The 13,529-nt window shown below is 39.7% G+C and overlaps 1 long non-coding RNA gene across 1 annotated transcript in view; it reads left to right on the top strand.

The window, feature by feature from the left end:
- Window positions 1–13,529, top strand: part of LOC309387701 — a 578,882-nt gene that overhangs the window by 145,179 nt on the left and 420,174 nt on the right. The window contains exon 2 of the long non-coding RNA XR_014174641.1: window positions 12,567–12,659. This is a non-coding gene — a long non-coding RNA (uncharacterized lncRNA). The remainder of the gene's footprint in view (window positions 1–12,566; window positions 12,660–13,529) is intronic.

Here is a 13,529-nt window from a genome sequence, read left to right as displayed (position 1 = left end):
TGTGCTCATCCATAGGAGCAATATTGATATGATTCCTATAATAATCTTCTAGATCAGTCATCTTGATTGAACTTTGATTCTACTGACAGGCAGGCGATAAGCAAAATGAAAAGCAAGACTGAGAAAGAATTACATTCAATGATATGCGTACACTCACCCAACTGTCTTTTCCACAGGACCGCTCAGTGGTCCACTCATCCTTGAGAAAAGAAGTAGCTATAGGATTAAGGGAGATTTGATCTGTTCAATGTATCCATTCCACTTGAGGTAGTTCACTATTTGGTTGTGGTTTAGTTCTCAGCTGTAATTATATGGAAGTTCCAAAAAAGTGCTGGAAAAGCATTTATTTTTCCTCCCTCAGTGGGAAATGGAAACATTCATTCTAGATTTATGCAGACAATCTCCCTCTTCTCTTTCAAATAGGCTTCCGACATTTGGTAATTAGTTTTGCTCTCAGTGAAACACTAATTATTTCAATTTTGATGGTTTTTGGCCTACAGCTCTTTTAACTAACAGCTTTTACAAACAAGCCAATATTAAAGTCCTAGTTGCACAGTGATCTTATGTTTCTAAGCTCTACTTTCTGGAGAACTGAACAGCACTATTTTTTTTAAAGTATCACAGGAGACAATCATTCCCATCCCATCTAGGGCTTTCTAAAAATTCTTTTTCTTCCTATAGGACAATTTCTGTAAATTAGCCAGTTGGTGCTGGTAGCGGGAGTAGGTAGAATTCTTTGAAGCCCACACTAAAAGAATCCTCTTATTAGAGAATGCGGTGCTGAAATAATATTCCTTGGGCACACCAAAAAGCTTTCCTTGGTGCCTGAAATTGCTATAGAAATGACAATATGGGAATGGAAAAATGGAAGTGGATGAAGGCAGCTGTAATACCAAAAAAAAATTACAGGTGTCCCAATTTTGATACTGCTTCATTGTGGAGAAAGCTTTCTGTCCTCTTCCAGCGTTCCTTTAGTGTGCGTAAGGAATCTGATAGTATCTGAAGAATCTGATCATTATTGGCTTCCATGTTCCCTGAAAGGAGAAAATGTAGAGAAGATGTCTCAGCAAGAGACTATTCTTCATTATATTTTTAAAGAATACATATATTTTAATATTCTTTGTAAGATAAAGCAGTATTTAACATAGAATTACATTATATTTGCCAACATCCAGTGACATCTAGCGGATGACAGCTTCTGATTTTTTGGGAGAAGAGTTTATTGAACCTCCTCAACAGCTTGATTCCAGATCCCCCATCATTTCAGCATTCACTTCAGCAAATCATTCCCTTTTGGATTACCTGTACAAGAAAGTCAGGGTGTTGGTTTATGCTAAAGATGATGTCTGGTTTACGAACAAGCTCCTAGCAGCCATGTGAGGTAGAAGTGAATGAGGAAGAAATAAATGATCTTAGTCAACTTTGCAGCTGATGTGTCCTTTGCATTTCTTGATTTCTCCTGACCATTTTAGTTCAGAAACAGATTGATGTAATAGCTTGCTATTATAGTAATAATTTTGTCTTTACAGGTTGTCCTCACTTAGTAACCACAACTGTTGTTGTTAAGCAAAGCAATTGCTAAGTGAAACCACAGCTGTGCCTTATGATCTTACTTCAGCTTTGTTTTGCTTTACAGGCCTGCAAAGGTCATGCTGTATATCCGACAATTAGACATAGTTACTTTTTATCATAACTGTGAACAGTCATTAAATGAGGCAGTCACAAATGTGCTCGTACAACAAATATGTGAGCTAGATTTTTCACCTTAGGAGGAAAAGGCAAGAATGTCTAATAACTGAAAGATTATTGTGATAGCTTCACCTTGGGTCCTAGTGGGTGGGAATATTTGTATTATTTTGTAAATTATAGTACAGGCAAATTTCATTTACGGCATGTCTAGATTTCTTTAAACATTAACGTTATTTGGAAGCAAGAATCTTAATAGCCATTATTAGTTGGATTTTGATCTAGACTCTATCTATCAACCAATCTTAGAGCATGAAAGAGGTTTGCCTGGCCTAAGATGTCAGATCTATTGTTTCACATTTATGAAAATGTCAGACTAGCAAGTTGACGGTATTAATATTTATATGCCGGCTTTTCAGATCATAGTTTTAGTCCCCAGAACATGAGGAACAACATCTTTGCTAATTGGCTTTCATGCAATTGGGTCGGAAGAGTGGAATGCTTTAGGGAAGAGTAGCGTCTAATGAGTCTCTTTTGCAGTGCTGTGTGTATAAGACTCCAAGAGGCATTTACAGAAACTATGCTTAATTACAATTAAAAATAGAAGCTGTATCAAAGGATTAATATGTGAATGCCTGTAGCCCCACTTCTTTGACATTAACAATACAATGTTAGCATTTGCTACTGGAGAGGAAAATGCTTTATTCTTTATTAAATTTGTTTGCAGCATGCAAGAGCGATTTTTGATTTTATGTTTGCCACTGATTGCTCAGGAACAAAAGCCACTATGATAGGTATATGGAAGATTTGAAAGTTAGTTGATTCCACTCTTCTTCCTTTCCCTTCCAGTATGAATTTCATGGTAAAAAGTGGCACTTTGTATGGGACATTACTTATAAAAGCCAGAATAGGAGCTCCAACTGTGCAACCCAAAATCATGCTTTTGCAAATATACAGTCTGCAATGGGATTTGCTGTAAACATACAGGATCTGCTAGAAAAGCCATTTCAATTTGATGTTGTCCAGGTGTGCAAAGACTACATTTCCTAGAAATCCCAGGCAGCAAGTTAATTATATAATTGAGTAGTTATTCTGGAACATGTATTACGAGAACTTCTGGGTAGAAACAAGTTTTGAAAGCTAACGTAGGGAAAGCTAATTGCAGGGTATATGCATACATGCATGCATGCATGCATGCATTCGGATAATTTGAATATAACACTATGTTTTTATTCTTTGTTGCAATGAATCTTTTATGCAAATAGTATAAGGTACATTCTACATCTGAATGAGCTTAATGAGATACGGTCTAATTCTGGGATATCAAATGGATTCAAAACACTTTACTGAAATAAATCAAAATACCCCATATTGTATGCTCAAGTCTTTGTTTTTCACAAGTGAGGGAAATTACACGATAACTGATGCCCTTCATCCAAATATAAATACCCACAAAAATAACAGGATTAGTTTTCTGGAGAATTTAAGACATAAGGTGGCAAGGAAGTTTTATATGCTAAGCACTTTATCATTAATACTTTGCAAAAGTTGAGCTGAGTGACTACATAAATCATATAAACAAACTTCTGATTTGGATGTGAAGAAAGAAATCAGCTGAGAGTGAAAAGATATGGAACATTGAGTAGCTTTCACATTTGAGGCATTTCAAATATTTTATACTTTATGGCAGCATGCATAATACTCCCTCTTAATTTTCTCCAAATATGACTGTGAGATAGGTTGGGCTGAGAAATATCTGGCTCAAATTTATCCAGTGAGTTTCATAAACTAAGATCTGGTCTTTCCACTCAATTGCAAAGGAATGAAACAATTCTTGCATATCAGAGATGGACGTAATGGTGTTATTATATTTACTATATTTCTTTACTATATTTCAGAGCTTGAGTAATTAAAACTAGAATGTTTTGGGTACTGACTCTCATTAATCAGTTATAACTAATTAGCAGAATTCTATGAAGTTGGAAAAGTCAACCTTTTGACTGGATGGGAGTAACTAATGAAGTTACTTTTATATAAATCATGATAATCTTCCCTGACCTGTGGAACTTGTTTTTCAGTTAATTGGCAAACTCCTTATTAAAAAAACCATTAATGTGAATAAAGTTATAGAAATGACATGTGGCATATCCATATCAAACTGCGTCAAATAGCATATGTCTGGCAAGCTACACTATAGCTGCTTTATAAAATTATGCATTAAACATCAGAACATCATGTTTTATTTTTGAAGAGCTTAAAATTACTAGCACTCCAGAATACTTTTCTTAAAAAAAAGATAATTTCTTACCTCCGGGCTCACCATATAAGCTGACTGACAGAAGAGGAATGATAAGAGAACATCCTAGAAAGGGTATGTGAAAGCAAAAAAGAATCAGAGACTCACAAGATGAAAAAAAATGGATATAGCTTTGTAGTATATAGATGGTAATAAACTATGAAATACCTGAATTTTTCACACTACAAACACAGATGTAAAAGATTTCTAAGTGTGAGAAGAGGTTAGAGCATATGACCTCCTCAGGGTGTCATCGGCCAGACAGTGTCGGCTAGCGACCCCCAGGGGGAGACCCTTCTCTGTGGGAGCGCCTTTCCCCTGGAATGAGCATCCCCTGGAGCTTCGCATAATCCCCGACCTTCGGTCCTTCCGACGCGCCCTAAAAAGTTGGCTTTTCCAGCAAGCCAGCCTGGCCTAACAGAATAAAATAAATGACTAATTTAATTGTTAAATACCTTCCAAAAATATGGGTTTCCCAATTTCTATTACCACAACTCTTAATTAGGGATTATGGGAGATGCATCCAAACATTCCAGAGAAGGTTATGTATTGGCTTCCCTAGTTTTGACAAAACCTAGATCTGTGATGGCGAACCTATGGCACATGTGCCGCCTGTGGCACATGGAGCTATAACTGCCGACAGATGAGCTGTCAGCTCCAGTGAGCATGCGCACATCGGTCAGCTGATTTTCGGCCTTCCGGAGAGGCCATTTTTGCCATCCCTGGGCTCCGGAGGCTTTCCTGGAGCTTGGGGAAGGCGAAAATGTAAAGTGACCAACTTTTTTACAATGAAAAGGAGGACAAAACACGTTCTATTGTCCAAAATGAAAATGGCCTCCCCTGGAGGAAATACCAAGTTCAGCTTCAAGGTGAACAGTGTGGCATGCCTGGGGGGGGGGGGAAGCAAGGGGAAGTTGTGCACACATGCACAAGTGCGCCTGAGGCGCACTTTTTGCTCACATTTTTGGCACCCAATAACAAAAAGGTCAGCCATCACTGTCTTAGATTATGATTTTTTTTTCCTTGAGAGAAAAAGACAGTAAGAAAGATCATTGGTAAAAGCATGCAAAAAAGAAACCATTTTGACTGAAATTTCTACAAATGCCATGTTTTTGCTTTCATTCCAGCCTTTTGTTGTGAAAAAGGAAAGATCAGAATTTCCCAGAGCAGAATTTTTAAAAAAATTCAATGGCAAAATGAGGTGTGTGGTTTTTTTTAAAAAATGTGTATAGGAGAATCGAATTATTTTAGTACGTTAAGAGGAAATACTTAAACTCCCTCTTAATTTAATAATGAACAAAGGTTGTCAGCATGCTATGTGGAATCTATTGCAATCTATTGCAAGCTGGAGTATACTCCAGGAGATCACTAATAGAAAAAATAATTGGAACTGAACCTAGTTCAGTTTTAGATTAATATGTTTCTCTATGTGATGACATTCTTCCTGTATAAATTCTTGACTTAAGGGATGTACAGTAACTACTAGGTTTTAGTCTCTCTCAGAATTTTTTTTGTCTGATGCTTTGTTGTAGTTATATCACCTTTTAATATTTTTTAAAAGAATGATGATAGTATTAAGCAGTACTTTATCTTTCATGCAAAATTTCACGGATGGCAAAATTTCAAAGCCAACGGGAGACTGCTGCTTGGATGAAATATCAGAGGAATGTCAAACACTCAAACCAAGTTTTGCTAAGGCTGCCAGCATTCCTCAGGAGGTTCTACGCATCTCTAGTTTAAACCAAGAACATTTTATATGCAGTGCAAGATGTGTTCAGCAATGGCCTACTTGTTAAAATGGCTAACAGCAATGAACTGAAAGGGGGAAAAAAAGCAAGTATATAATTCAAATTTCCTGGCATATATCAGAAAGACCAGTGTTAAGGGTGCTCTCCTGATCATCATATTTATTATAAATTAATTGGATTATGAGGGAGTGAGAATATCTATTTATATATACTGAAATGAGAGGCATGCTTAATTAGGATATGGCTGTCAGGTCCCTTTAACAGGGAAACTAACAGATAACTATTATAGTTCTCTCCCTCCCCTCTCCTCCCCAGCAGGCAAGTTCAAAGGGACTGGTGAAAGATGATCTTCCCTGCTGGATTCTCTATGGACTTTTTCCCTGCAAGCTTCCCATAAGCAAAGATTTTGCTAAGTGCAGAAGGTGGCAAGGAGCAAAGGAACATGGGCAATCATATCAGTTCCTTCTGGCTTTCCCATCAATTTGTGGGAAACCGTCAGGGAATTTTGAAAATGAGGATCATGTGACTGCAAATTGACCTTGTCAGTGTGGCAGCTGTGTTGAACAGCAGCAGTGCAGTGGAGCTGAAGCAGCAACAACTTTCACAAATGTCATTGTCTCAGAATTATGTAAGTTAGTGATCTGGATTACATTGGTTCAATAATTCTTGCCCTGAACCATCCAGTTCTGCTCAATTGAAGGTTAAAAGCAGACAGACACAAGAGCTTTAGTAGTATATGGATAGCTATTAATTGGAGTAGAGGCAGGCATATTCAGAAGCGTTGTTTCAAATAGCAATGCAAGAGATAGAAGGCACCATTTCAAGTCTGATCTGCATTAGAAATTAAAAGCAAATAGAGCAAACTAAGGATTAAATACCTTCAGAGTTCAATTTTGGCTTAGGAACAGCTAATCCATTGCTGAATAAACTTTTTTTATGCCTGATTTCAAAAGTCTATAGTTCAAGGCATAGGTAGGTTAGGCACAGTGTTGAAAGGTTGAATTTATTCGTAGACAGACAGGTAGCATCTATTTTTTAATATACAAAGCCTTAAGCCTTAAAGCTTAACGTATATCCCAGATGTTTCTCTAGAAACCTGTCAATTTACATAGAACATTTTTTAAGCTTGGCGAATCAAGTTTAAGTAACAACCAAGTTTTGGTTTTACTCCCCTCCTATTTAAATGTTAAACTGCTGTCACTTGCATGGTCTGTGTCTTCAATATTTTGTTCGGTTTCCCTCTCTCTCTGGAGATTTCAGAAGGACCAGTCCCTTAGATGTAAATGTCACCTCTTATGACTGACAGCTCACCATTTTTCCTTTGTTGCATATAGCTTTCAGCTGAGAGTTGAATTCTGCTGCTTTCTGTCTGTCCCATGATGACTGAGTTACCTTCCAGGCTGTCCCACACAATATTTTAAGAAGCTGTTACAGATAGCCCTTGAGTTGTGACCACAATTGGGATCAGAATTTCCATTGCTAAGCAAGGCGGTCATTAATTGAGTCCTGCCTGATTTTACAACCTTTTGTGCTGTGATTGTTAAGCGAATCACTGCAATTGTTAGGTGAATCATGCCATCTTTAAGCAAAACTGGCTTCCCCCACTGACTTTGCTTGGCGGACGTCGACTGAGACAGTTGCAAATCATAGAATCATAGGACTGGAAGGGACCTCAAAGGCCATCTAGTCCAACCCCCTGCTGAAGTAGGAGCCTTATAGCCTCCCAGTCATAAACCTCCAGTGATGGCGATCACTCCAGGACACTAGAACCAGAGGTGTGCTGCACATACACTGGAAATGTGAGCATGCTTGCTTTCGTGCGGCTTCAAACACACAACAGATCTTCTCAGGCCGCCACGGTGAGTAGAGCAGGTGAGGCGCGGCAATCAGCTAGGCTTCGTGGGTGGGAAACAAAGCTAGAGAGTGAAATAAATAGGACAGGCTAGCACTGGGGCAGGTAGGCAGGCCCAGCCAGTGGTCAGAACTACTGGTTTGCCTGAACCAGTCTGAACCGGCAGCAGCCCACCTCTGACACGAACCATTGTAAATACGTGTTCCAAGCACCCAAATTTTGATCACGTCACCATTGGGATGCTGTGATGGTTGTAAATGTGCAGACTGGTTGTAAGTCACTTTTTTCAGTGCTGTTGTAACTTTGAAGGGTTGCTAAATAAATGTTTGTAAGTCAAGGACTACTTCTGTCTTCTAGATCAGGAGGGTCAAACTCAAGGCTTGCAACCGGATCTGGTTTGCCGGGTGCTTACAACTGGCCTGTGGGGTTGCCCTGGAAACAGCAAAGGAGCAGCATGCCACCCTTCGGAGCTCCGTTTTTGCTGGCAGAGGGTTGCAGGAGGCTGTCACAGCCAAAAACGGAACTCAGGAGCCTGTTTTCGCTGGCAGAGCGCTGAGACCACTACAGGCACCTCCTACCTGAGTGATGTCAACCTTGCCATGCCCACCCCGGCCCCCTGAGGTCAAACACAACCCTTATGCGGCGCTCAATGAAATCGAGTTTGACACCCCTGTTCTAGATGCAAATGTTCTAGACACCTCGATCACATTTCCACATTCCAGCACCATCAGTCACTCAGCAATTTAGCAGTCTGGCTCTCAGCCATCCTTCTGTTTCTCTGTGAGTTAGCAGCTGGCAAGTTTTCCTGTTGTTTTTTTCTAGAACAGTTATGAAGCTGTTGTACATGGATGACCCTTCAGAAGCTTGGCATCTCTCCAAACACTAGGCAAGGCTGGAAAAAAAATCTGTGTTTTTGCAATCTATTAAAGCTGTCTCTCTCTACATACTACTGTACTGCATTGTGTGAAGGGAGTTAATGTTTTCTATTCATTTCTATGTGAGTTTCCTTCCTCAGCTATTCAACACCTTATAGATCTCTGTTAAAATATTAACTGGATGTCTCTCTAACTTTGTACCACTGCAACATCCAAGTCTCTCTTCTTTTTAATTTTCTTCCTGTCTCTGTAATCCCTTTACTTATATTAAAGTGTCTATAATCTTACCCCAGATCTCTTTGGTGCATCACACCCAGACATTTTTACAGTGTTTGCTACTAAGGCACATCTTCTTTCAAGATATGCTTCAATGAATAGTGATTGAAATACTTTCCTAATGTATACTGTACAGTACATTAAAAAGTCCCACCCATTGCTCGGTATATTTCTAAGGTGCCCTTAGCAACTGTAAGAACACAAAATTATAAAGCAATAAAATATTGAAGAGCCACTCTTGCAATGATAAACAATATTTAAAATAATAAAACAACCATTTGTTTTGGAGGAAGAGACCACTATGGAATTACGCATTAAAAAGTGAACTAAAAAAGAATGTTTTCCCCAGTTTCTGGAAGATTTTTTTTTAAATAAAAGATTTGTTTTGCAAGAAAATGTGAGCAGAGATAATGGAAAAAAAGCATCATTGTGTAGTAGGTCTGACTACCCATTTTTTAGCAGCACTATCATGAAAGTAATTGTTATAAAGCTTTTACAAATGCATAAATCTTCCCTTTTTATAAACTACTATTTTATGAAATTGTTTTGTCCCTGTTCTAAATTTTGTTACACGTTCTGTTATAATTTTTATGTTTATATGATTTCAAGAGAAACCAGAGTGTTTTTTAAATCTACGTAACCTTATTATGCTCTTATTACTGTTGTATAATTTTGTAGTTTAATTCTCTTAATTGTTCTGATCATTGATCAAATCATTTTATTTTCTTTCATTTTCCTCCCTCTTTACAAAGTGTTTCTAAGTTCTAGCCTGCAAATCACCTTAAGCCTTCTCCTTGGATTGAAAATTGACTTATGTGGGTGCAATATGAAATGCAGATACATCTGGCTAAACAACAAATGCTTTTTTGTTAATATACACAAAGAGTAAGGAAAATCCATGTCCTCAATCATTGTTATCGCCAGTTTTGCAACACCAATTGACTTCATTCCTAAAGCATTGCCACCTTGAGTTATTTTAAAAAATAATAAAAGCAGGATACAAATAAAATTAATAAAATTAATAAATAATAAAGATCCAGTGGTTAAATGGCCAATATGCCGGAGCATCACATTTATGGAAGAATTTGGTTCCTCATTTTCTTTGTCAAATTCCTAGAAGGAAAAAAATATATATGAGACAGTTGCTCAACTCCTTCTCCAACTGTCTTTCATACATGTGGAGACCCATATATTTCCACTACTATGATCCCATCAGTGGCGTAGCATGGGTTGTCAGCACCCGGGGCAAGGCAAGTAATTTGCGGCAGGTAGGACCGCCGCCCTCGGAGTGCCCGGTCGGACAAAGACCGGGGAAGTGATGGGGGGGGTGGAAGTGGAGGGGGAGAAAGTCGGGTCATCCTTTCAGATCATGGGCGGTGGGGGTGTGGCAGAATTGAGAAAGCGCAAATCTGCGGCTGAGGAGAAGCTCCAGGGGATGCGGCGCCTCTTCCAGCCTTATTTGGATGCAGCCAAGAAAAGGGGGGGATGTTGACACTTTCAACCTCCCCCACAAAGAGGAGATTCTCTTCCCTCCCTCCTCCCCCTTCCAAGAGCCTGCAACGTTACACCCATCCACACCCACCCCCGCCGCTGCTGCTCTTGGCCTCTCCTCCTCCCTCCGCGGAGCCGGGCGCCGTTTCTCCCCCGCCCGACAGCTGCACCCTTGGGCGGAGAGAACGTGTCCCAGAGTCCGGCGGTGTCTGATGTGCTCCTCCCAAGACCGGCTTCCCCGCCGCCCCCTCCGCAGAGCCTGCCCACCTTGCAGAGTCTGCCTCCCCCCCCCAAGAGACTCTCCTTGGTCGCAACCTCTGCAGACGGAGCTCCGACGTGGCCCGGGAGGGAAGAGGGCCCGGCTCAGAGAGACCGCCTGCCAGGGATGGCCCTGGCCGACCTGAGAGCGAGGCAGCGGGGCATTATGGGTGTGCGACGCCCGCACAAGACCCCCCCTGCACTCCCCCCGCTTTTGCCAAAAAAGTTTTGCCATCACTGGTGTAACTGAAAGATGCTCAGACAAAAGCTTGGAATCTTTTCAGGGTTATTCCAGAGAGTCAGTCTTGGTAACATGAACTCGGGGACAAGAGAGGAGATTCTGGCCGAATGAGAGGGGGGAAATCCTGAAAGGAGTAGGAGCCCTTTGAGAGCTGAGTGGATAAAAGCATCAAGTTTGGAATGTGTGTGTCACACTGCAGTGAGAGAGAGTGAGTGAGCCAGGCAGGGGCAGAGAGCTGCGAGTGCGAGCGCGCCCCCCCAGATGTTGCGCCCGGTGCGGCCGGCCCCCCCTGCACCCCCCACGCTACGCCACTGCATCCCATTTTATCCATTTTGCAAGCCCTACATTGGTTTTTGGGTACAATTCAAAATGTGGATTTTAACCTTATAAAGGCTTTTATGGCTTGGCACTTAGATATCTCTTAAGTTACCTTCTCCAATCAGATTTCACTCCTCCATGATATTTTTCTCTCAAAAAAAGCTCCTGATACAGACTTCACAGAATTTGCTATTTACAAATTTTCTAGTTATGAGTCACTTTTGTCGATACAAATAAATCTGATTGCAACTCTATCTCAAAGTCTCCGGAAGTCAGGAGTGAGGTAAAGTTTCCTGCCTGTGTGCTTTTCTGTCTATATAATAGACACCACATAAAAGGTTAGTGAAAATACCAATTCAGCTTTGCAGTTGGAGAGAAATCCTGTTTCAATACCTCAAAATAAAACGGGTTATCCAAAATAGCCTGGTTTAGTGTGAGCTTCTTTTAAAACCATTGTATATCCTCTGGGTCTGCATAGATACACACACCATTAGAGTTACATTTTGCTTTATATGTAAGTGTAAGAGAGCAAGTGTCAACCCTCAAGCTGACCTGACTGAAGCCATCTTGGAGCTTCAGTATTGCCACATTGGAGCTGTGAAGGGGAAGGAGGGGTTCTGCTGAAGAACACTATAATTATAGACAATTGATTTCTCAATGTATTTTAAAGTGGTTGCTTTGAGTTTTTAAAGTTTCTGAGATTTCAAGACTAATGCTATTTATTGTATACTACATTTCTATATATTATTTTCAATTGTGATGATTAATTGCCTTGAATCTTTGGTAAAGGATTAGCGTTTGAAGCGCAGCAATAATATTTCAGCTAGGGAATAACTGTTCCTGCTGACAAATGTGTCATTGACCAGACCAGCCAGTTTTGAACTACAAATGACATGTGTTCAAGTCAGTGGTGGGATACCTGCTGGGAGCACCAGGTACCGTTCCGGTACAGTGCTCCGGAGGGCAAACCCGCCTGCCTGCCTTCCTTACCTGTATTTCAGCCGATCAGGGCTTTTGCGCACGGAGCGTACGGCACCGACGCAACGCTCCACCGAGCAGCTGGAGCATTGCGGGTGGTAAGTATGCATGTGCGTGCTATGCGTGTGCTGCACGTATGCTGCATACCGGTTGCAACGGGATCCGGAACCCACCACTTGTTCAAGTCCCTATTAATTTTTGGAGACTTTCTGGACTAGTTTCTGCAGTTTTTACATACATAGAAACAGAATCTATCTATGCCTTTTAAAAAGGCAACATTCTTACATCATTACATCTAATGAAATTTCAAGCAAAATCATTGACATCTAACAGGATGTGATGATTTTGCAAATTTTTGTATGATTTTTTTTTTTTTTTTTGAGTGGAGCATAGAGCATCCAATACCTAAAAACTTGCCAAACTAAGTTTGGAGGGCACAGAGAAATTAATTGATTGTTTGCGTGGCTGGAGTCAAATCAACTTGAAGTTATGTTTACGTGATGAGTATGAATTCTTAAGATGCTGTTTTTTTTTTATTTCCTTGCAGAAAATATACTGCCAAATTAAGAACTGTGCTTCTTGAGTGTCTCAAAATGTTTCCCTGCTTGAAGGAGGAGGATGAAAACGATGTTGCTTTAGGGTAAGTTCATGCAATCTTTAGAGTCAGGAATTTTGGATCAGTATTTAACAAACAACACAAGAAGGTAATTGGGCAAAAATAATTGCCCTAGGAAAAATCTTGTAGCAGCCTTTATATAACAGCTTTATCTACAATAGGTTTAAACAGTTTTTCCTGAAGTTATCTGCTTGTACAAACAATTATTTGTGTTTTTTTGGATTAGTACACCACCTAGAGCTGAGATGGGTGTCTAAATCTATATTGTGATAAGCAAATAAATAAGAGGGACAACTAAGACTCTTGTTGGCTTGGATACAAAATCGATTAAAATTCACATGATTCTTTTTTATTTTTCATAAATCTGGTAGAACTTCCATTTTATTTGACCTAGGAAGAGGGGAGAAAGACACTTTTGTTTCAGAATTTGCATGATGTACTGTTGTAAATATATCATAGTTGTCTCATCTAACAAAGAATTTAGGAGTAAAAAAAAAGTCTGACTCCCTTATCTAAAAGGCTCTTTTTTGCACACAACATCAAGTATTTCTTTTCATAATAGTGGGTTTGTAAATTGTAAATCTATACTTGGGAAAATATTATTTTTTAAAAAATTATCTATCTCCTCTTTTCTGCAGTAAGTTAGATAATCATTGTTTTATTTTGGTTTGGAAAGTTTTTTTAAAAAAATCATAGCAGCAACATCTTTAGTAGGCTGCACTAGTAACATGATTCCCTCTATGTCAGGACACAAATATGACAGTTAAAGTATTGTCTCTGTCAGGGACGTGTGGTCAGGGGAGGCAGGGGAGGCAGAGCCTCACCTCTCATCATGAAATAATATATAATATATAATAATAATATATATTTCCTCCCATCCCTTTTACACGGCTC

This window comes from Natrix helvetica (assembly GCF_964273705.1).
Source record: "Natrix helvetica genome assembly, chromosome: 2".
Taxonomy (NCBI): Eukaryota; Metazoa; Chordata; class Lepidosauria; order Squamata; family Natricidae; genus Natrix; species Natrix helvetica.
This window is presented reverse-complemented; position numbering and strand designations above follow the sequence as displayed.